The 22,924-nt window shown below is 45.0% G+C and overlaps 1 protein-coding gene across 2 annotated transcripts in view; it reads left to right on the top strand.

The window, feature by feature from the left end:
• Positions 1–22,924, top strand: part of SOCS5 (suppressor of cytokine signaling 5) — a 63,754-nt gene that overhangs the window by 10,626 nt on the left and 30,204 nt on the right. Inside the window, exon 1 of one of the 2 annotated variants that reach the window (XM_075496243.1) lies at positions 17,668–17,814. The exons of the other annotated variant lie outside the window; for it this stretch is intronic. The gene's annotated coding sequence lies outside the window, so the exon portion shown is untranslated. Of the gene's footprint in view, positions 1–17,667; positions 17,815–22,924 lie in introns of those variants that run through there. 2 annotated transcript variants of the gene reach the window in all.

Genomic DNA, 22,924 nt, shown 5'->3' with positions numbered 1-22,924 from the left:
ATCTGGGTGTCTGCTATTTCTGCTCCAGCTCCATTTGTCTGGCCCATTGCTGTTGTTTGCTGCTTCTCCTTTAGTTTATTCACCCACTCTTCACTCTACCTGCCCATCCTGGTTTTCACTCTCACCCTCCTCTCTCCCGCCTCACTTGCCATGTTCCTACACAGTTGCTCCTTCCCTTCTTCACCTCCTTAAACCTCAGTGCCTCCCCACATCCCCCTCTAACATCCAACACCAATATCTTCTGTAACAGTATGTTTTGACCTCTCACTTTGTGCACACACCCGTTATGTGACTCTTACATATAAAAAGACACGCTTAATACACAAGTCAATGGTTAGTTATCTTCATTCATCAGGTTGAGCGGAGAGAGATTATTTATTCACACAGGTACCTGCTCTTTGGAAAGGACTCGCATCGGAGCAGTGGTTGGTTCCCTACTCTGTTGCTTGATACCATGTTCAGGATCATTCGGGAAGGAAGGGACAGATTAGACCAGTTCTGTCGCGAGGGTAAAAGCAGCAAAGAGGAAAAAAAACCCCAAACAAACAAAAAAAAATGCAAAAGAAAGCAGAGGGACCAAAGTCCTGACAAATCAGGCCAGGTCAAAGGTTTAGCAGTAGGAACAGTATCACAGAGGAGAACTTTATATGCCAAATATCACATCATATGCGGTAAAAATGTGAAACCAGATGTCACTGAATCTTCAGAAGTCACATGTGTTGACATCCGCTGTACAGCTCCTAGGGGAAGGAAATATTTATCTTTAAAGCCTTCTGTTTCTATATTGTTTCTTAAGTTATATTTATTGCTTGACAGTGAAAAATTGATCTACACCTGTTATATCTAAATCTCTTAACCAGTTTGAAGTACACCAGAGTGGAACATCTATTTGACATTTAAAAGAATGAGACAGTCGTGTACTGTCTTTAGGTGTGACACTGTCAATCAGCTCATTTTTATGTTTAATACGTTGTGCTCACAAAATGTGTGAAATGTTTTCTAGATACAATGGGAATGTAATCCTGACCTTTAAAAAAAGAGTAAAATCTAGATCGTTCACTTGCACATTTGGTATATTTTACTGCTAAGACATATTTAGCACAGTCCTAAAATTGAGACTCTTATCAGAGCTAACGTAGAGTGGAAAGCAAAATTCAGTAAGAACGTCTCTAAATTAAACTGTATCAGTCTGTCCCACAGTTCCTGTGATATGTTCCAAACGGGTGGCAGTCAGATGGTAATTATAAATCATTGCTTTCAGTTCTCTAACTTGAGCACTATCCAAGATAGACAGTGAACACCTCTGAAATAGCTTATACAGTCACCTCGAAGACTTCAGGAAGACGTTAGGTTTGCTGTCATTCTGTGGGACTCACATGGCAAAATCTGAAAGGTGTCTTCTCACATCAGGTTTTCTCACTCCCTTGCAATTTGAGAAGGCGTTGGGCAGCAGCAGACACTCTGGAATTATCTTCTGCAGACTCAGGAAGATGGTACTATACTGTGTCATTCTCAAGTCACGTTTGAATTTTTTTCCAGGAGCAGCACTAAAAACTTTTTTAAAAAATGAAAGTTATTGGCATTGACAGGGGGACATCCTTACTCCTGCTGAGTGGATTTTAGACAGTTTTTATTGGATCAAGTTCTTCTATCTGTCACTAACTCACAGGGATCTATTAATATTGTTTGAAGGATCATGTATTGCACTCTTGATCTGCGAAAAGTGTAGACTAGGTAGGTTGCCTAGTTGCAGTTTCCTCCTGCACAGTTTACAGGATCCTGTGAAATGTTCTAGCAAATTCAGGCTGGGGTAATACTAGAACAGCTACAGAAAGTGTTGGATACACAAAACTCAACAGTGGGCAGTAGGAGCCCTTTCAAAATGAAGGTTAAGAACACCTTGCCGTGCAGATGCTTAACATTTTACTTTGTGAGTAGCTCCATTTAAATCAATGAGGCTCTTCACAGCATGTAAAACTTGACACATACACAAGCCTTTGCAGGATCAGGGCCAGAAATTTTTTTTAAGTGTGACTTGCTTGGAGGCATTCCAGAAGAAAAAAACATGTGGGGCTTTCTATAAAATTGTTGGCACCATTCTGCTTATTAAACAGACATGAATTCACTCCAATAAGATAAGGTCTAGACATTTATATCAAGTATGTGGAAGTTTGTGCCTATTCCTAAGTTTAAAAAAAATAGCAGTGGTGCTTCTAGATTTGTACACTGGGTTAAATTCTTGATATATATTTATTTAGAGTTTTATAATATTACCTCTCTTACCTATTTTACTATCTTACCTATAGTTCTGCTACCAGGCAAAATTTGCTCTGTTAGCTAATAAATTGCTATAACTTTCAAGCAGACTGCACAGAAAACAGTTTCTATTATTTACTTTATGACCTTAGGTGTGGCAAAAAGTAAATCTTCCTATCTTACCTCAAGCTAATTCAACACTAAGTATATAAGACAAGAATTTATTGTTCAATTTGTAGCTTGCGTATTGAAGAGCAATATATTCATTTCAGGAATAGAGTCTAATTTTAGATCGGTATTGAAGGTGCGATGAAAATGCGAATGCTGGGAGTGTCAGTAGGACTTTTCAAGAGCAAGTCCAGTATAGTTCTTGAACTACAATGATTGTGAGATGAAAGAATTCCTAGAATAGACTTTACTGGTCTAAGCGGAAGCTGTTATATACCTGAAATTATTCACCCCCCAGCTGTTATCATGGGCATAGCCTCAAACTACTTCAGATACATGCTTCGACATTATAGCTCTTCAAGAAAACAGAAACAGTCGTTTGGCCCACTGGGTGCTGGACTGCTTGGTGGTAGATGCTGCCAGCACTTTAAATAAGCGGCCTAGGGAGACATGTGGAACATCTGGCGACAGCGGCTACTTTTAATCACACAGGCCACAGGTCACATTGTACCACAGCACACAAAATCAGTGTCACATTTAGCAAAGCACGTTTGCTTGACCACGGGGTGTCTCGAGGTCAGATTTAAAAGCTTCTGCAGATGTAGACAGGAACCCAGCAGGATTTTCACAAGCCCTAAGTGCTTATTTCCCATTGGTTTCTCACTAGGACCCTCTTCGTAGTAATACTTTAAAAATAATTGAAAAATATGGCATCAGGTGTCTCAAGGCTCACTGCCTTGCTTCAGGCTGCAGAAAGCCAGAAGCTGCCAGTTGGGTAACTGGTTGTCAAGTACAGTTACTTTTAGGGCAGCTTTTCCGTGTCTGTACCAAAATCCTCTAGGGCTCCTAGTCTGGGAACGCAGGAGACCTGCGCGAGTTAACAGGGACAACTGCTACATGAACGAGGTACACTTTAGTTAACAGACTTGCATAGAAAGTCTCGGAAGTCTTTTTCATCTCCTGGGGTGTGGTAATCCCTGTGGATTTTTCAACAGAGATAGCACCCCATATATACAGTGAACACAATAGTTTCTTCACCATTTGGGATGGGCTTGGTGCTTCAAAACCATCTTCACAAGCAAGGATACCTCCCCTCTTCTCACTAGTGCTCTCCAGCCCCACACCCAGACTGGCCATACTGGGAGGTGTCAGGCCCCTTCTCTAGGCGTGCTTTCCTGAGCAACTTCTGCATTCCTATATTTAAAAGTTGCAGATTTTGAAGATATGGGAACACATGCTCTTTGCAAGATAATCTCCAGTTCCTTCCCCATTCCACACAGTCACGCTGCTCAGAGCCAATTTTAATACATAGTATTGCTGGAAGGTCTGTTATAGAAATGTATATAACCTATATTATGACTTGCCTGAGAAAAAAGGGTGGGGGCAGGATGGGGAGTGTTCCCGAGCAAATTAATTGCATTTTCAAGATTTCAGAGTGTTTAGAGCTGGAAGTAATGAATCCAGAGCAATGTCCTTGGAAATGCTATACAGCGAATGCAAGGCTCAGCAGAGTAGCACTAGATGGCACTACAGTGATTTTCACTCAAAAAGCAGAGGCCAAGCCCAGGGAAAGATGGACTCAGGTCCAGCTGTGAATGGGCAGCTCAGATTTACCATCTAAATTTTACCTGGGTGGCCTGGGGAGATTCTGAGGAATATAAGACATAGCAGTCTTTCCAAGGATTATAATATATAGCCTTGAGTAGGTTGATAAGTGATATAATATAGATGATGAAGAAAAGTGTGGTAAACTCCCTGAATGCTTTCATTTCACAAAGTGAGACCACAAGGCAGCTGAAAACCTGTTGTGTTCCTTTGAACCCAAGGTAAGGATATCTAGATTCAGTACATCTAAAACCATCTCACTCAAAAGCACACCAAAAATGTTATGTGTCATCTAGGCAACTGGATAGTTCAATGTCTGTCTGCAGATATAAACTGGCTGTTTATAACTACAGTGTTTTCTGCCTAAAAATGAAAATTTTACTTAGTGGGCCAGAATCAGCTAGATTTTGGGACTAGCCTCATAGCTTGCATTTCCTATCATACAGAGTTAAATGCTGACTAAATTGCTGACTAAATTTCTTTTAATGTTTCCCACAGGTGGTAGCTAACAGCAAAGCTTGATACATATCTTGTTCCTAATAACAGACAATATAGCTTGTTGTCTCTAACAACTACTGTAATAAGCTGATTTGAGAGCGTGCTTTTAGAACTCTGCAGAAGCATAGTCTTTTATAGGAACAACTGAGTGATTCTGTATCTTATATTATCAAATACTTATAGGAGAAAATAGAGCTTGTTGAAAAAATCATACTCATTCTTGTAAGCTGAACCGATTTAAACTAAATTCAGGCGGTTGTTGCAATTTAAAGGACATAGTCTATCTCAGATTTGCATTCTAAAACATTGTAGAACCAGATTTATAAATCTTGTAAATCCTTTCAAAGCAAACATCTAAGTGCAGAATATTCACTACAACAGCACTAGAAGTTATTTTTATAATATCATAATTATTTTCCTATCATGCATTTCTGTGACTTACATTTTGCCTTCTGTTATGCTCCAGGTTCAAATCCTCAAAGGGTAAGTAGTATCTATTTCACTGGAATCAGTGGGAGTTAGTTATTTCAGAGATAGGGAACTCTGACATTTAAGTTTTAAGGTGAAATCAGCATGAATGTTTAAGTTTCTTCTAGTAAATCTTAATGCTAGTTTTACAGCTACATATACTTCAGGGATATTGCCAGCTGAAAGGCCATCTACTTGTCAGTTACAAATACAAAAATCTAATAGTACATTCTTTCACTACAAGAACGGTCTTTATCAATGGAAATAGCCCGACTGGAGACCACAGGATTGCTTAGAAAAATAAGCACTGGAACCAGTAGTATCATTTGACCATAGGTTGTGCTCCCACCCAGCCAATATGTGCAGGTTAACCCAAATGGGCTTTCAACACAAGAAGGGTGGAGAAGAGGGGTCATAAGAATCAGAGCATAAAATTCTAGCATTGCACCATTGCTTCTAACTGCCAACATTTAAATAGCATCATTTAATAAGAAATGAAATGCCGCTTGTGCTGGAATTGGACTGTTTGTCCATGCAAGGCTAAACCTGTGGTAAAGATGAGAGACATATGATGTCCAAAAACACTTTAAACTGTCTCTTTTAGTCATAAGCCACTGCTCTTTGAAACGATTCCTGTGTGGTTCTGAGCACATCCTGAGAAAATGTTCTAGTTGTCCTACTTCTTCTAATGTGTACTCTAATAAGAGCTCCTTTAATCTGTGCTTTAAATCTCCTTTAATCTGGTCACTGTTTTACACTTTGAGATGTATCCCTGAGGCCTCCTCTTGCCTCAGAAGAGGCTTGAAAACAGCCATAACTTGCTGCTTGCTTTCTCAGACATGTCTATGTCTACATTCCTGGAGTCGATGTTGGTCCTGATAGACATGTCCTAAAAGCAGACTCCATCCTAGATGCAAAAGTGGTCTGTGGAGCCGGCAATGAAGCATGGCACTCACGGAAGTGCATGCTGGTGAAGTGGAGGTCTGATGAGACATGCAGTTTGTTGTTCAGCCTATTTTGCAACCCGAGTGACTTAACCAAAGTCAATCCCAACAACCCATTTGAAGTCCAGAAGAGCAACTGGAAGTGTTTCCCAAACAGTGTGGTATGCCTGTGGGAAACAACAACAATGCCCCAAAGCTCACTGTTTTCGCTGTCACTCCACCAGTACAGGGTGACACAGAAGTGGATGAAGCAGTGCCTAGCCTTACCTTGAGCAAGTGCAGCCACAGCGGTGGTGTACCACTGCCCAGCTGTGCAGGCTTGGGAAGAGGTATGTGCTTGACAAATGTGCTTGGTTCAGTGCTAATTACATTGCTAAACCACTGTGTGTATGTGTGTGTGTATGTGGGTGTGTGAGGTAGGAGATCAGGAGTTGTCTTACCTAGCTCTATTACCTGAGCACCAGGTACCTTGCCTAAACTAGTCACCTATGCTCCCTTTGTGTCAATGGCAAGGTATGTAGGGTAGTACATCCTGTTCTAACCTAGGAGATAAAGCTTAGAAAACTAATTTAGAAAATGAATAGCTACTATTTAGTTAGCTAAACATGTGATAAAAGTCTCCCTTTGTTTAAAAAATAAGTCAAACTATCATGAAATATTTTCAAAATGTAGCACATCTAAGAATTTAATTCCCTTCTAGCTTTAAAATTCACATCTAAAACTTCCTCAACTTCTTTAATTTGTCTATTGCAATGAATTGTGACCCTCTCCATTTCCAACCTAGCCTGGTTCACTCCTCCTTAGGCAGCCTGGTGACCCTGAGCTCCCTGGGGATCACCATACTGATGCTGGCCTTAGTGTGGACGCCTGCTCGGCACAGCGCACGGTAGCCCACGACTCCTGGGCTCAAGCCATCTGGCGGACTCAGCCTCCCAGGTATCTGGGACTGCAGGCGTGCACCACTGCGCCCAGAAAACAGCATGCCAAAAGCATCCTGGGCTGCATGAGGAGGAGCACTGGTCAAGGGAGGCAATCCTTCCCCTCTGCTCAGCGCTGGTGAGGCCACACCTGCAGTACTGTGTCCAGTTCTGGGCTCCCCAGTACAAGGGAGAGGTAGACTTACTGGAGAGAGTCCAGCCAGTGCAGGGCCACGAAGATCATTAAGGGACTGGAGCCTCTTTTGTAGGAGAAGAGGCTGGGCGAGGTGGAACTGTTCAGCCTAGAGGAAAGGAGGTGCAGGGGGATCTTATTCATGTGTACAAATACCTCATGGGAGAGAATGAAGAAGAGGGAGGCTGACTGTTCTCAGTAGAGCCCAGAGACAGGACAAGAGGCAATGGGTACAAATTGAAACATATACAATTCCATCTGAACACAAGAAAACGCTTTTTTACTGTGAGGGTGATCGAACATTGGCACAGGTTGGCCAGAGAGGTTGTGGAGTCTCCATCTTTGGAGATACTCAAAACTCCAGTGGACACAGCCCTGGGCAACCTTCACTAGCTGACCCTGCTTGAGCTTGGACATGGTGACCTCCAGAGGTCCCTTCCAACCTCAACCACTCTGTGACCTTGTGATTCTGTGAATTTGCTTCAAGAAAAGAAAGCTTCAAGTCTTTATTGAGTTGGTACTATAAGGACAACATCTTTTCATGTCCAATCTGTAGTAAATCCAGACAGCCCTGATACAGGAAATAGGCGTTAATTTTAACATAAACCTGGTTTACCCTTATGTAAATTACACTGGATTCACACAAATTGTATGTTTATTAGTATTCTATCCCTTTCGCTCTCATTTGCCTATAATTTTCATTTGTGCAGCTCTCTTCAATTATGGCTTTAGTTGTATTTCCCAGTTTGCATTCTCCCCTCAACAACAACAAAAAAAACCCAAACCAAATGCAAAGAAATAAATAAACACACTGTGTATTTTATATGTTTCTCGATGGAGAGTTAAGAAAATTTGAGATGTGTTCTCTCTTTTTTTACTACCTTGCTATTGATTACAAATCTATTTATATTTATGCATACATACATGCACATGCTCAGACACAAGATCATTTCAGTTAAATCATTCAGGTGTTTTGACATTGTACGGACCTCTTCAACACTTTCTTCCATTCTTTAAGTTTAGCTGTCAGCCTTCAGAAATCACATTAGTAGCCACTAACACCGAACATTACTGATTATAATCAGATTTTCACGAGAGCAAGAAATCTAAATCTTCAGTCCTACATCACTGATCTTCAGTGCTCTGAAAACACAGAGCAAGTTCAAAACATCTTTGCTGGAAGTGTGGAAATCTCCAAGTGGAGTGAAGCCACCAACCAGAATGTCTCCCAAACCACCTCCTGGGAGGCACTGCCACAGAAGAATATAGCGTGCACAGATATTCTTGGGGACTGTTCGGCTGCTTCAATTTATGCTCAAATTATGCTGACAATCAAGTGACCTGGGGAACAAAGAGATGCTTTAAAGCAACTTTGTAGGTCGCTCATACCTATATTCAAAAACCTTGGCCCATGTCTCTTGCATTGATTCCTTACCCGTTTGCACCTAAATTTCATTCTAAAACTCAAAGATAAAATAACGCAACCCTGTTCATGCTGGTGTCAGGCACCTGAGTTGCACATCATTTTGGTTAGCCTTTCTAACTAACTCTGACTTCTGCTGATGAGAAGTGCTATAGCAATGCTGAAAACTGGCCTTCCATGTTGAATCACGGAAGGCACGGTCTGCCAGTCTTGCAGCACAGTGCGCAGTCACAGGGACCAAGCACTGAAAATACAAACCTGGAATGTATTTGGGTGGCATTAACTAGGTTTCATTTGGGTGGCATTAACTAGGTTTCAACCCAATCTTTTCCTACTGTTGCTGTAGCCTGAAAACTATGTAAATGTATTGCTGCTGAAGAAAGGAGGGAAAATGAAACAAGTCCAGACAACAGAACCGCCAGCTCACATTAGTATTCTGCCGTGGTGAAATAAACCAGATCGTTCAGACAAAATAGGCACAAATGAAGGTCTCATCGGGAATATAGCTGCTTGAATAGGAACGGCTCTAATCTCAGCAGTGCCACAAATCCCCTTTGAGAAAATGAATTTTGGAACACTTTAAATTTTTAACTGTTTTTCAGTTTCCATGTAATAGCACCGTGCCTCAGGCCACTATACTAACATTCCTGGCTTGCCCTGCTGTAAAAATCTGTAAAAACTCATCCAGTCAGATGATTTGGGTTTTAATATCAAGTTGCTTTGGAGAACATTCATGGTTGGAAGTGCATAATAATATGTTTTATTATTGCTGTTAAAAAAAAAAAAAAAGAAAAACAAGAAGTGGTTTGCTTTTGCACATTGGGGAGCTCTGGTTTGTTATTACATTCTATGCAATGATAATTAATGACTCCACAACCAGCACTAAAAAAGTGTTCCCTGGCTAAAATTTTCAAAAGTAACTAATGATTTGGGGTTTCTTTGCTTTTATGTGTTCAGTTTGAAATACCTTAAAGAGGGACCTGGTTTTCAAAAAATGCAAAAGCTTTTCTGCAAATCACCTACCTTCCTCTTAAAACGTTCAGACCCTGTCATTTTAAGGTCATGGTAGATGCTGTTTACTGGTAACAAAAGAAAAGTATGTAAATTCACAAATTAGTAATAGAACACCAGAGCAGATCACAAATAAATCCATTTCAAAGGAAAATATTTTAAAATGATACCTTCCTTGCACCTGCAAGAACAGACTTCTAGACTCTTGGGATGATTGGAAGCTACTTAATGAACAAGCATGTAAGCAAAAGAGGGTAGGCTAGGGACCGGTTCTAGCAGTTGTTTCGTATTATTCAGTAAAAGAAAGATCAAGACCACATCCTGCAGTCTTGGGTGGTGCTTGGACATGTCAGAGTACTTTTGAACGTCACTGCATGTGTTGTGCCTGCCTGACGCTGTCCTGGAGCCTGGCTGTCCTTTGCCTGGCAGGAGGAATCACTGTTAACACCCGTGCAAAGTGGGGAACCTGCAACTGAACCAGAAAGCTGATGTTTCAGCCTTGGTGTCAGTGTTCATTCAAGGTACGCAACGATGGAGAAAGGAGCATCACAGATGTTCTTATTTCATCCACCCAAATGACTCAGCTTCAGAAAAATCCAGAAAGGCTTCTAGGTCTTTCCCTCAGCTCAGCTGCACTGGAGCAGGCGGAAGAAAGCAAAGGACTGAAAGAGAAAGCAAGTAACTGCTTCTGAGCTCTTCCTCCGCCACCGTGATTATACCAGGGTATCCTTATTTCACGCCCCTCTACTTCTAGTCATGTTCAGTTAGCCCAGATTAAAAACTTTTGGACCTATCTCTCCCCAGCTTGGTTCCAGTCATTTAAGCAGCCTTGCCTTTTCTTCAAAGGGCAGTCCCTGGCCAGGGCAGATGTGCTGGATGTTCAGGTCAACATTTCAAAAATATATTTCTCTTCTGATACCTGAGGTTCTCACATTTTTAAGTGCAAATTTGCCTTCTATTTATTTGGGCAAGATGCAACTTTTGGCCCTGTAAAATTAACAGTGAATATGCTTGCAAACAACCAGATCACTGTGCTGCGGCTGATTTTACATGCAAGCAAAACTGTCAGAGGTCAGTGAAGGCAAAGCAGGGTAGCACTTGGTAGCTCAAGGTGCCCAGCTGCATGGAGCTGGCTGGCCTGCTGATGGGGGTTCCTCAATTCTTAATCCTAAATCTGTCCCATGTTGGGATTATTTTTGTTGGATTAGACACCAGGCAAGGCTCTGCACTTGTGTAAGGTTGCTCTACCTCCCCCAGGATTGTCCACTTTTGCTTTGCAGAGGTCTCTGTCCCTATTGCAAGTCCCTCTTTCCAAATCTTGTGGTTTATCTGGTACATGCTCATCATTTTGCTTCAAGGTGTCCTTTGCTGACAGGATTTATCTATAGACACCAAGATTTCCTTAGAAGGATAATGAAAGTGGTTATTGTTTTACTCCAGCTCTCTTTCCTTGCTATTTTCTTAGATTTTCCATCACTAATTCTTCTCCTCTGCCTGGCTGAAGGAGAGAGGAGCGTTCATCTAGTTCCAGGCTGAAGGAAAAAAGCCTGGAAGTAAGGAGGCAGCATCAAATGATCACACTTCTGATGACTGCTCTGACTTTCATGGGCAATCCTCTGGCTGTGTGTCACTATGGCCTAGAAGACTTCCCTAGCACAGGAAAGTCCTACCATCATAGCTGCACCAGGGTTCTCACAGACACCCAGACTTCTGGGCACAGGGCAAGGATGCTGGGTCTGCAGAGAAGGCTGCTTGCTATGCCAGCCAGAACTGAAAGGGTGCTATTTTGCTTTGCTGAACTACAATTTGATTTACAACTCCTGACGCACTAACTGAGGTTTGGTATGTGACTGATGCTGCTGCTAGGAGTGAGGGGAGAACACGTGCCTTGACTAACTTCATCAAACTTTATGAACTTCTGTTTAGAATGAAAAAGTTTTATTTAAGGTCTATGCCTACATTTGCTTTCTCAGAATTGCTCTAGGCCGCAGAGAGGATAAACCCTGGAGAAGGGAATGGGAGAAGGTGCTCGGAGCCCAAGCTGCAGAGCTTGCCAGGGTCAGGCAATTTTTCACGCAGAACCAGGATCAGTCAGGGCCACACTGAGAAGCAACAACCCGGCAGAGCTGGGCTAGGGAAACACAGTTAGCGTGGCAGCTCAGGACTGCTGAAACAACCATGGTGGGTGATAGCACAGAAGTGGGCAGCGTCACTCGGGAGCGGCAGGCTGAGGGCACTGTGCGTGGCGTGCCCAGCAGTGCTGCGCTGCATTGTTGGCAGCACACACAGGAGCTGGCAGCACACCCGGGAAATAAACATCGAAAGATGAAAGCAGGCCAATGTGGGAGGTGGCAGCCTGCACGGTTTCCAGCCTCTGATCACCTTCTTCCAAGCCCTGTTTCTTCACAGTGTCCCCTTGTCCTCCCACAATGAACAGATCGTGGCCCTCCGTCGGGAAAATGAATTGCCTTATGAAAAAAGGGATTGCCCAGATGTTTCCCCAGAGAACTGCTTTGCATTCAAGGGTGTGTTCACATCCTGAGAAAGAAGGTGATCTGATTTCTTTTAATAGACTTATTGCAGCCTCGTAGTCTGGAGCATCCACTATTGCCCATGGCTTTCTCATATCCTTCTGAGTCTTACTGATACACCTCTTTAAGACGTCCATACCAAGACATTAGTACAGAAATACCACAGCAAGTAGCATCATGCTTTGAGGTCTCAGGGTTGGTCCCTTGCGCCAATGCTTCCTCCCAGAATCTAAGTGGATCTGACCCACAGCTGTGGGGGTCAGGCTGGTGAAGCCTGGGGATGATAACCACCAGTCGCACAGTCTCCATCCTGCTGGGCTCTGGCTACAGCCTAGCTCTTCTGGTATTAGGAAATTTTCTTCTTGTTTATAGCAAGTAGCAGCCTATTTTCTTTCATTTCCTCCATCCTATCATCAGATCCCCAAAAAGAAACATATGGTAGTAAGAACAAAGCAGTTGATTATTTCCATTTCCCTCTCCTCAGTTAGTTCAGTTACTAGTTCTTTGCCGGAGTGGCAGACCAGAATGGCAGGTGTTTTCATTAGACAAAGACGATTGTTGCTGAACCTTAATCCTCACAAAAATGGTAACATCAAGAGGATTTGATCTATGAATAAGAAGAGATACAGCAAATCTGGGGTTTTATGTTACTAAAACTTTATACTTCTGAGAAGTTTGTAAGCATCTAGCATAAAAATATTTACTACATACTAGAAATGAAAATGAATGCTAGTTTGCTACAGAAGTAATTAAAAAGAGAAACAGCCTACAAGTTAAAGTTAAAACTGACTTACGGAACTTTTATACAAGTGGAGTCAGTACTGGGTAACTGTGGAAAAGATTATTATGGTTTAACCCCAGCCAGCAACTAAGCCCCACACAGCCACTTGCTCGCTCCCCCCCAGTGGGATGGGAGAGAGAATCAGAAGAGAAAAAGTGAGAAAACTCGTGGGTTGAGATAAAGACAGTAATAGTGTTGTGGTTTAGCCCCAGTCAGCAATTAAGCACCATGCAGCCGCTCGCTCACCCTCCCCCCTGGTGGGATGGGGGAGAGAATTGGAAGAGCAAAAGTAAGAAAACTCATGGGTTGAGATAAGAACAGTTTAATAATTGGAAAATAATAAAATAACAACAACAACAACAACAATAATAATAATAAATTGTAATGAAAAGGAAAACAAGAGAGTGAGAGAGGAACAAAACCCAGGAAAAAACAAGTGATGCAACCGCTCACTACCCGCCAACCAACGCCCAGCCCGTCCCCGAGCAGCAATCGCTGCCCCCCGGCCAACTCCCCCAGTTTCTATACTGAGCATGACGTCATATGGTATGGAATAGCCCTTTGGCAGTTTGGATCAACTATCTTGGCTGTGCCCCCTTCCAGTTTCTTGTGTGCCCGACAGAGCATGGGAAGCTGAAAAGTCCTTGACTGGTGTAAACACTACTTAGCAACAACTAAAGCAGCAGTGTGTTATCATATTATTCTCATACTAAATCCAAAACACAGCAGTATACCAGCTGCTAGGAAGAAAATTAACTCTATCCCAGCCGAAACCAGGACAAATAGGTAAAGCAAAAGCTGCGCACACAAGCAAAGCAAAACAGGGAATTCATTCACTGCTTCCCATGGGCAGGCAGGTGTTCAGCCATCCCCAGGAAAGCAGGGCTCCATCATGCATAACGGTTACTTGGGAAGACAAACGCCATCACTCTGAACGTCCCCCCCTTCCTTCTTCTTCCCCCAGCTTTATATGCTGAGCATGATGCCATATGGTATGGAATGTCCCTTTGGTCAGCTGGGGTCAGCTGTCCCAGCCGTGTCCCATCCCAGCTTCTTGTGCACCCCCAGCCTCCTCGCTGGTGGGGTGGGGTGAGAAGCGGAAAAGGCCTTGACTGTGTGTAAGCACTGCTCAGCGATAATGAAAACATCCCTGTGTTATCAGCACTGTTTCCAGCACAAATCCAAAATATAGCCCCATACTAGCTACCATGAAGAAAATTAACTCTATCCCAGCCAAAACCAGCACAAAGATAAGTGATGCTTTTGAAGCAAAATCTCTCAGGTGATGTGGTGATATTACATGTTACAGAATCACAGCATGGTAGAGGTTGGAAGGGACCTCTGGAGGTCATCTCGCCCAGCCTCCCCTGGTCATGCAGGATCAGCTAGAGCTGGCTGCCCAGGACCGCGTCCAGATGGCTTTTGAATATCTCTAAGGATGGAGTCTCCACAGTCTCCCTGGGCAACCTGTTCCAGTGCTTGGTCACCCTCACTGTGAAAAAGTGTTACCTGATGTTCAGGCAGAACATCCTGTGTTTCAGTTTGCACCCACTGCCTCCGGTCCTGTCACTGGGCACCACTGTAAAGAGCCTGGCTCTGTCCTCTTTACGTCCTCCCTTCAGATATTTATATACATTGATGAGATCCCCTGAGCCTTCTCTTCTCCAGGCTAAACAGTCCCAGCTCTTCCAGCCTCTCCTCATAGGAGAGATGCTCCAATCCCCTAATCATCTTAGCAGCCATCTCTTGGTCTCTCTCCAGTAGCTCTGTATCTCTGGTGTACTGGGAAGCCCCGAACTGGACACAGTACTCAGGTATGGCCTCACCACTGCAGAGTGGAGGGGAAGGATCACCTCCCTCAACCTACTGGCAACATTCCTCCTAATGCAGCCCAGGATACCGTTATCCTTCTCCGTGGCAAGGGCACATTGCTGGCTCGTGTTCAACTTGGTGTCCACCAGGAGCCTCAGGTCCTTCTCTGCAAAGCTGCTTTCTAGCCAGCCAGCCCCCAGCCTGTACAGGTGCCTGGGGCTGTTGCTCCCCAGGTGCAGGACTTTGCATTTCCCCTTGTTGAGCTGTTAGACTAACGAGATCCTGGGTATGCTGCCTCTATATTTATTTTGCCTGTTGTTACTACTTGTTAGCTCATTCTTTCTTGCACTGTTTATGTAGGACTGCCAAGTGGCAATTTAGCTGCATCTGTGCTCGGTGCACATGAATCCTTCATGAGTGCTACCCTGTTCCAGAAATGTAAATTCACGCATTGGCCTCATCAGTATCATTTTGAATGCAACTAACATCAATTATGTATGTTTCATTATATTTTTCATCCTCTTCCAAGGTGCAGAATTGCTTATACAGTGTATTATTTAATCTTTGGGGTTTTTGCTGGTAATGTATATGCTAGGCTGTGTTCTCTGTGCAGAAGCTCTATGTTGAAGCTGCCTCTTCTCCAAGCTGAATGAGGCCTGTTACCTCAGCCTGTCCTCACAGGGCAAGTGCTGCAGCTTCCCCTGGACAGCTTGGTGGCCTCCACTGAACTCGCTACAGTTTGTTGAGGTTTTCCTTGCATTCAAGGACCCCAAACAGGATGCACTATTCTACATGTGGCTGAGTAGAAACAGACAATCACTTTCCCTGGCCTACTGGCTATGGTCCTGGTGGTACAACCCAGGACGCTCTTGGCCCCCTTTGCTGCCAGGACACACTGCTGGCCCGTGGCCAACTTGCTGTCCACCAAGACCCCACGTCCTTTCCTGCAAAGCTGCTCCCCAGCCCACCAGTCCCCAGCCTGTATTGTTGCAGAGGGCTCTCCCTTCCCAGGTGCTGGACTGGTTGAATTTCCCTGCATTTGTCCTTGCTGAATTTCACAGACTTCCTGTCAGGCCATTCCTCCAACCAGTCTAGATCCCTTTGAATGGCAGCTCTGTCCTCCAGCATTTCCGCTGTCCCGCTTTGGCATCACCTGCAAACTTGATGAGCACGCACTCCATCTCCTCCTCAAAAGTCACTGGGAAAGATGTCAAACAGAACTGGCCCCTGCGGTACTCTGCTACTGGCTTCCAGTAGAGTACAACCCATTGACCCCTACCCTCTGAGCCTGGTGATCTAACCAGTTTTTTCCTAAGTGTCCACCCTCTGTACTGTAGTGTCCCAGTTTGTCTGCTAGATGCAGAGAGATGCGCTCTGCTACTTGGAATACCAAGTTGTCTTTTTGTACTGGCGCAGCACCTGTACTCAGCACTGGTGAGGCCGCACCTCGAATCCTGTGTTCGGTTTTGGGCCCCCCACTACAAGAGAGACATTGAGGTGCTGGAGCGTGTCCAGAGAAGGGCAACGAAGCTGGTGAAGGGTCTGGAGCAGAAGTCTGATGAGGAGCGGCTGAGGGAACTGGGGTTGTTTAGCCTGGAGAAAAGGAGGCTCAGGGGAGACCTTATGGCTCTCTACATCTACCTGAAAGGAGGTTGTAGAGAGGTGGGGGTCGGTCTCTTCTCCCAGGTAACAAGTGATAGGATGAGAGGAAATGGCCTCAAGTTGTGCCACAGGAGGTTTAGACTGGATATTAGGAAAAAATTGTTTACTGAAAGGGTGGTCAAGCATTGGAACAGGCTGCCCAGAGAGGTGGTGGAGTCACCATCCCTGGAGGAGTTCAAAAAACATGTAGACGTGGCACTTTGGGACATGGTTTAGTAGGCATGGAGGTGTTGGGTTGATGGTTGGACTAGATGATCTTAGAGGTCTTTTCCAGCCTTAATGATTCTACGATTCCTTTGTCTGATGTGACCAAATGTACTTCATCGGAACTTTAGCCAAGCAATGAATTTGCTCCCTGTGGGAGGGAGGGACAGGGAACTGTTTTGAAGGGGGTATGAATCCCTTCCAACAACACCCACATCTCTCCGTCTCACTTCGTGAGCATGCAGCAGTCCCTTCTACGGAACCGTTTGACTTCTCCAAACACAAGGCTCGGGCAGCCAGAGGCGTTACCCGCCTGAGCTGCTGCCACGGCAGGTGTGTCAGCCAGGTAGCCATCTCTTTAGAAAGGAAAAAATATGCACTCAGACCACGCCGGGGAGCTGCTCTGAACACTTCTGAAAAGCTTTCCAGGGCGAGCGGCGGGGAGCAGAGCAGAGCCGGGGCCCGCCCCGCCGCCGGGCCCGGGCAGCCGGGCTCCCCCCAGCCCACGCCGCGCCCGCGCTCGGTGGGATTTTGGGGGCTGGGCGAGGCACTGCCTCCCAGGGGCTGGCCCGCAAGGCCAGGGCGGCCGGGCACGCCGTCACCGGTGCCCGCGGGGAGCCTCTCGGCCTCCGCTCCGGGGAGGAGCGCCGCGGGCGGCTCCCGCCGGCCCGCCCCTGCCGGCCACCGCCGTTCCCATTCTGACGCCGAGTATCATGGCTGACTTTCGGCCCGGCTGAGGCTCCGTGCTGCGGGCGGGCAGGGCCCGGCGGCCGAGCCGCGCTCCCACCGGCGCGGCGCGGCGCGGCACAGCACAGCAGCCGGTGCCGGACCGGGCCGAGCTGAACCCCCACCTCCCCGGCCGCCACCACCCCCTTCCCCGCCGCTTCCTCCCGTCGGCCCCCGCCACGTGACCCAGCCCCGCCCCGCGCCCCTCGCCCGAACCCAAAATGGCCGCCGGCGAGCCCCTTCCCAGATTGGGCATCGTGCCCGACTCCAAGATGGTCGTCAATGGAGGCTACCCGGAGACATCCTAGCGGGTCAGTCCGAACGCTTCGGCCCGGTAGGCTGGGAGAAGCCCCGCCTCAGCCAGCCTGCCGCTCCCATTGGCGCTGCGGAGGGCCAGACCCGCTCTCATTGGCTAGCGAGGTGTCGCTCCCGCTCTCTCCGCTCCAGGGCCCGGGGAACTATTTTCCATTCGGTGGAGGGGGGCCGGGGAGGGGGCTCCGCCGAATCGCTCCGTCCGCGCCGAGCGGCAGGCGGCGGGCCCGGGCGGAGGATGCTGCGGCCGTTGGGGCCGCCGGGACGGCGCTGAGGCGTCGCTGTCCCCGCCGCGGCGCAGCGGTAGGTGCCTCCCGGTCGGGGCTCGGGCTCGGCGGACGGGACCTGCGCCGCTCGCTCCCCGGCAGCGGGAGGCGGCCGCTCCCCGCCGCGGCCCCGGCCCCGCTGCTGCCCGCCGAGGCCGCGGCTCCGTGAGGGAGGCGGGGAGCTGCCGCCGTCTCCTGGCCGCGGGCAGCCAGCGCCCGAGGGAGCCGGGGGAAGGGACGGGGCCGGGCGAGCGGGAGGGCTCGGGCTCGGCTGCGGACCATCGCCGCGGGGCTCGGCCGGGCCGGGGCGCGGCGGGGTGCCCGCGGGGGAGAAGGCCGCCCCGGGCCGGGGGGGGGGGTCGGTAGGGGGGGCAGCTCCGCTCGGTCCCGGCCACTCTCCTGAGAGAGGCGGGGGAAGCCGGGGCTGGCGTTTGCAGCGAAGCCCGGGGGGCTGGGCGTTAAACCCGCCCCAGCCCGAATCCGGTGCCGGCACCCCGAGGCAGTCGGTCGGGGGTGCCCCGTGTCGGGCAGCTGGCGGGAAGGCAGCGCCGGGCTGCTGCTCCTCTTGGGCTTCCAGGTTAATTTCGAAGCTGGAGCAGGGGGCTTTGGTCGGCGGTCGCCTGTAGTTGAGTTCGCACGCGTGTTTGTCCGTATGGAAATCACCCTTGCTGCACTGCCGTTAACGAGTCTTCAGGGCACACAACCTAGTGTTAACCCCTTCTGTGGAGGGCTGGTACGTTAAACATCAGGCTGCTTCCCCCATGAGCGCTCACAAAAGTTTGGAAGTCGTCTTTATATGCGTCTAACGCAAAGTTATGAGTGGCTTCTTGGAATTGTAGAAGCAGTAAATCGTGTTATTTCTGCTGTTGTTAACTTTGTAATTCAGTACTTGCACTGAATCACAATAGCCTAATCCCGTGGAATACACTTCTGTCTCTGATATGTTTGTCTCATCAGGTTTGTGTATCAGCTGAGCATATCAACGTATGAACTACAATAGTTACGTTTCCATTCCCCCAATACTTACAGAATGCTTCTCTTTTTTTTCTGTCCCCTCTAAAGCTTGTCAAAGTTTTCTACAATGTTTCTATGATTGTAAACTGTAAATTTTATGCTAATCATCATATGGGGTACCATATCCCATCATGTGAGGTGTGATCCCTGACCATGCCATGCAAACCCTATTATGAGAAATAGTGTGCTTTCCCACTGAAGCTAATTCCATTATGGTTTGTGACATTGTCTAGTTTGGTAGAGCTACAGCTTTTCTCACATGAATTGCAACAACTTCAGGAGTGCTTTTGTTGGTGCAGCATACTCCTATAACAGGAAGATATTTTGGGGAAAGATGTGGCCGAAGTGAACTATTTGCAGGGAGATGACATGAATGGATAGTACTACTAAAGCTTGCATTTATATAACGTTACTTAAAAATAATTGTCTTCCATAAATTTGCACAGAAGTTGACTGGATCTCATTTTAAATTGTTCTGCCTCCTTCAGAAGACAGGTGAACTAAGTATGTGCATTGGATATCAAGATGAGAGTGAAAATCTTGAGAGGTTTTTTCCTGGCTTTAAAACATTGTGCAGAGCACTAAACTGCATTTTCGTGGCTGTCTAAATACTTCAAATGCTTCAAATACATTTGAGTGTTCTGTTTTCTTGAGTTTTTACTTCATCTTAGCAACTTTTGTGTAATTATTTTTTAAACTTAAAATTCCCTTAGAGATGAGCAATTATATTTCAGGGCACTTTTTTTTTTTTTTCCTTCTGGGTGAATGGCAAAAAAGGCCCTTCTGTGGTTGCAAGTACCACAGTAAATATTTTACTAGGTTTTAAGTGTGTTATCATTTAAAGTGTAGCTTTAGAGTAGTTTCACTTTAATAATTTTGTTAATATCCTATGAGTTAGGACCCAGTACTAGGAGGAGATTGTTCAGTTGCTGGACCCTTTAGTGTGAACTTCTTAACAGAATCAGTGTCTTAATGTGCCTTTTCTAGAAGGCTTTTATTTTTATTACAGGATTACACAGTGGGGGTGTAATTCCTAATTTCCTTTCATGTAAACCTGGTTAACTTCAGTTTAGGGATGTTACTCCAACATATAGTACTCTTACAAAAGAGACTTTTTAGTCCCATTCGACCCCACCAAGTGTATTTGTGCAACATGAAGATTGTCATTTATGGGCGCCAGATGTTTTGAGTCCAACGAATTATTGAGGAGGAAGGAATGTCCTTTCATAAGTCCATTTCAGGAAGGGAAGTTGGGGTTGTGTCACTGGGTAGTGACCATGGAGTACATCATCGCCCCCAAATGCCGGTTGCCTTACTCACTTAGATCTCATAACTTCTTCTGAGTTCAAATCTCTTATGGGCCACTGTGCACACAGATGACATTAGGGCAATTGTGGTTCACACACCTCAAGATCTTGTGTCATGCAGGTTTGTGCTATTAAAGGCTTCCTGCTGAAGATGTCATGCACACCTCAGCCTGAACATAACCCATGTTACCTTGAATATTCCCAGGTGATAAGGTTGCTACAGTGAGATATTGAAAGAAGGCAAGTTTCCAAGTTAACAACCTCCTAATTAATTCAGTTGTCAATCTGTAAACCAAGATATTCCAGAGGGCCTGGTATCAAAGCAATAGCCTTAGTAATAGGGTCTCTGTCAGAACAGATTTAGTTCTGGCTTTTTGTGGGTTTTGTACATTAATAGCTATGGCAGAGTGAATTAGCTATACTTTTAGGGTGTGTTCTTTGTCAGTCCAAAGCAAAATACAAAATAGAGAAAACAAAACAATTTTGAGACCTGATGGACTGAGCTGCTGAAATCTGTTTTGATTTTCCAGTTGTTCTAAATGTCTTGCATCTACTTTGGTTTCAGAATTACATTAGCAATACAACCAGCTAGTGAATTCAGACAGCTGGGTAGCATGCAATAGCTTGACATGAGTTCATATGTATGAGAGCATTGGAAAAATGGCTGGGTTAGTCCTTGGAGGAATATCTAGAATTTCTCTTCTATTGGTCTTTTAATGATGGCAGGTACATCTAAGAAAGAGAGAGCACATGGAAGGGATTAGAAATCAACTGTGTTCTATTAGAAGGGGTTGGGTTTTTTTAATCTTCTTTGAAACATGTGAAACCTGTCACTCTGCAGCAAGGTTCTAGAGAGATGACTGTTCATTGAATTTGATGTGGCAATTCACATGTTTCCCTGATGGACTAATAACCCAAGATGGTATAACATGCTTTTTTCTGGTCTCATTCATTGTGTTTAAAGTTAAGAGATGTATTTTAGTCTAATCAAAGGATAGTGATGCTTGTGGTTAATAGTTGAAAATTACCTTGTCCTGTGATAGCCTGTTGCTAAATAGCTCGATTTTTGGTAGACACCTCATGGGATTCAGATGACTCCATGTAACTTTCATACAGTACAGTTTCATACAGGTTTATCTATTCTTAAGATTTAGTTAAAGTGGTGATGTTTCATTTACTGCTACAAATAGTGAAAACAAATGTAAAATCTAAACAGGATACCTTTTTCTTCACTAAAATGTACATTCCTGACTTTGAAAGAAAGAACTTCTGATGTAAAGGCTTCACCATAAACTCCTAAAATATTGATTCCTATTCCAAAATATTGGAATAGGCTGGCTGGTTAAGTAATTCTTGAGTAGCTGTCTATTTCAGGCTGATTTCCTTGCCTCTTGTTTCCCTAAGAGCTATGCTTGGTAGTTTCTTCAACCTTAAGGGGAAATTAGCACTTAGTATTTATGTTGCGGTATTTATGCCTAGAGGCTTCATTAAGGCCACAAGGCTTGGTTGTGTTGAGCAATATGCAGTGCCTCCCCTCCATCTGATCACGGCCTGCACTGTATTGAGATGCCTGCTGTCTTCTAAAGATGTCTACCTGGTTTAAAAAAAAAAAAAGCATTTTGATTTATGGGGTTTGGGGTCAGAAGGATTATAAACTTTTCTGATACTGTTAACCTATGCATTAGTGTGACGCAAACATGCAATTGCTCCATTAAATAAGAAGTGCTCTGAAATGATATGTATTTGTGTGGTTTGGTTGTTGGACAGCTTATTTTAATCTTTGAGCTATATCTAGTTAAAATATTGTATTTAAAGTTTAGTAAATGTATGCTATACCTTCTGGAGCCCTTATACTTTGTCAGCTCTATAAATTAACTCTGACACACTGAATATTTTTCACCAGCTAACGTAGCTGTTAGTTAAGTTAAATAAAGGAGAAAAGCCCACATGCTCTCTCCAGGCATACAGCTGGACATCTCTGTTAAATTTTTCAACAAAAATGAAATTTTGATTGCTTTTTAAAGCTTCATGAATACACTAATTGGTGAATCATCTAATGTGCAGTTTAGTTTCAGGAAATATGAAATGGCTCACTAACTTCATGGTTATAAGATTATGCAGACCTTCTGAAAATCTCAGTAAGAAAATGTGTGCAGTGGTGGTGGTTGATATTTTTGGCTGTGAGAGAGGTTGGCTAAAACTCAATGTAGTTATGCATAGTCTGCACTAGTTTATGTGGTAGAAACTCATTTGAAGAATTATCTGGAAGGAAGAAAGAGTAATTTTACAGGTTTATCTGCTCTTGGGACCTTATCCGGATTTTGTTAAAGAAGTTTGCAGTCAGGAACCTCTTCCGGATCTGTAACTGGTCCTGAATTCCTGGATAATGGGATAGTTGCTTTTTACCCTCTGCTTTTACACAGCCGTGGTTGTTGAATTCTTCAGTCTTAATGTTGGACAGCTGCAAAACATTTAAAGCCTATCTTTGAAAGATTGGGATAAGAAGGAGGGGGAGATGGAGGCTGCCCAGATAAGTAATACTTCTTGAGGACTCTGAAGAATTTTCTTTATGTAGCCATATACGGTGTGTTCCTGGCTAGCTGGATACTACTTGATTATGTACTGTGTTATCAGCTGAAGTATTTAAACCAGTAGTCCTTTATTGTGAAAGTTGGGGTCTCTACAGTAGTTGAAGAATCAAAGAGGTCAGGAATTTGCTTTTCTTCTTGGTGCAGCAGAGTAAGAAAAAATTCAGTGCAGTGCATAAGGTCTCTTTGTAAAGTCGAGGTTTTTATAGTAAATATTCTCATCATTGTTGAAGATGCA

The sequence above is a fragment of the Mycteria americana genome, chromosome 3 (assembly GCF_035582795.1).
Source record: "Mycteria americana isolate JAX WOST 10 ecotype Jacksonville Zoo and Gardens chromosome 3, USCA_MyAme_1.0, whole genome shotgun sequence".
Taxonomy (NCBI): Eukaryota; Metazoa; Chordata; class Aves; order Ciconiiformes; family Ciconiidae; genus Mycteria; species Mycteria americana.
The sequence above is the reverse complement of the archived record's forward strand: the minus strand, read 5'-3'. Positions and strand labels throughout refer to the sequence as shown.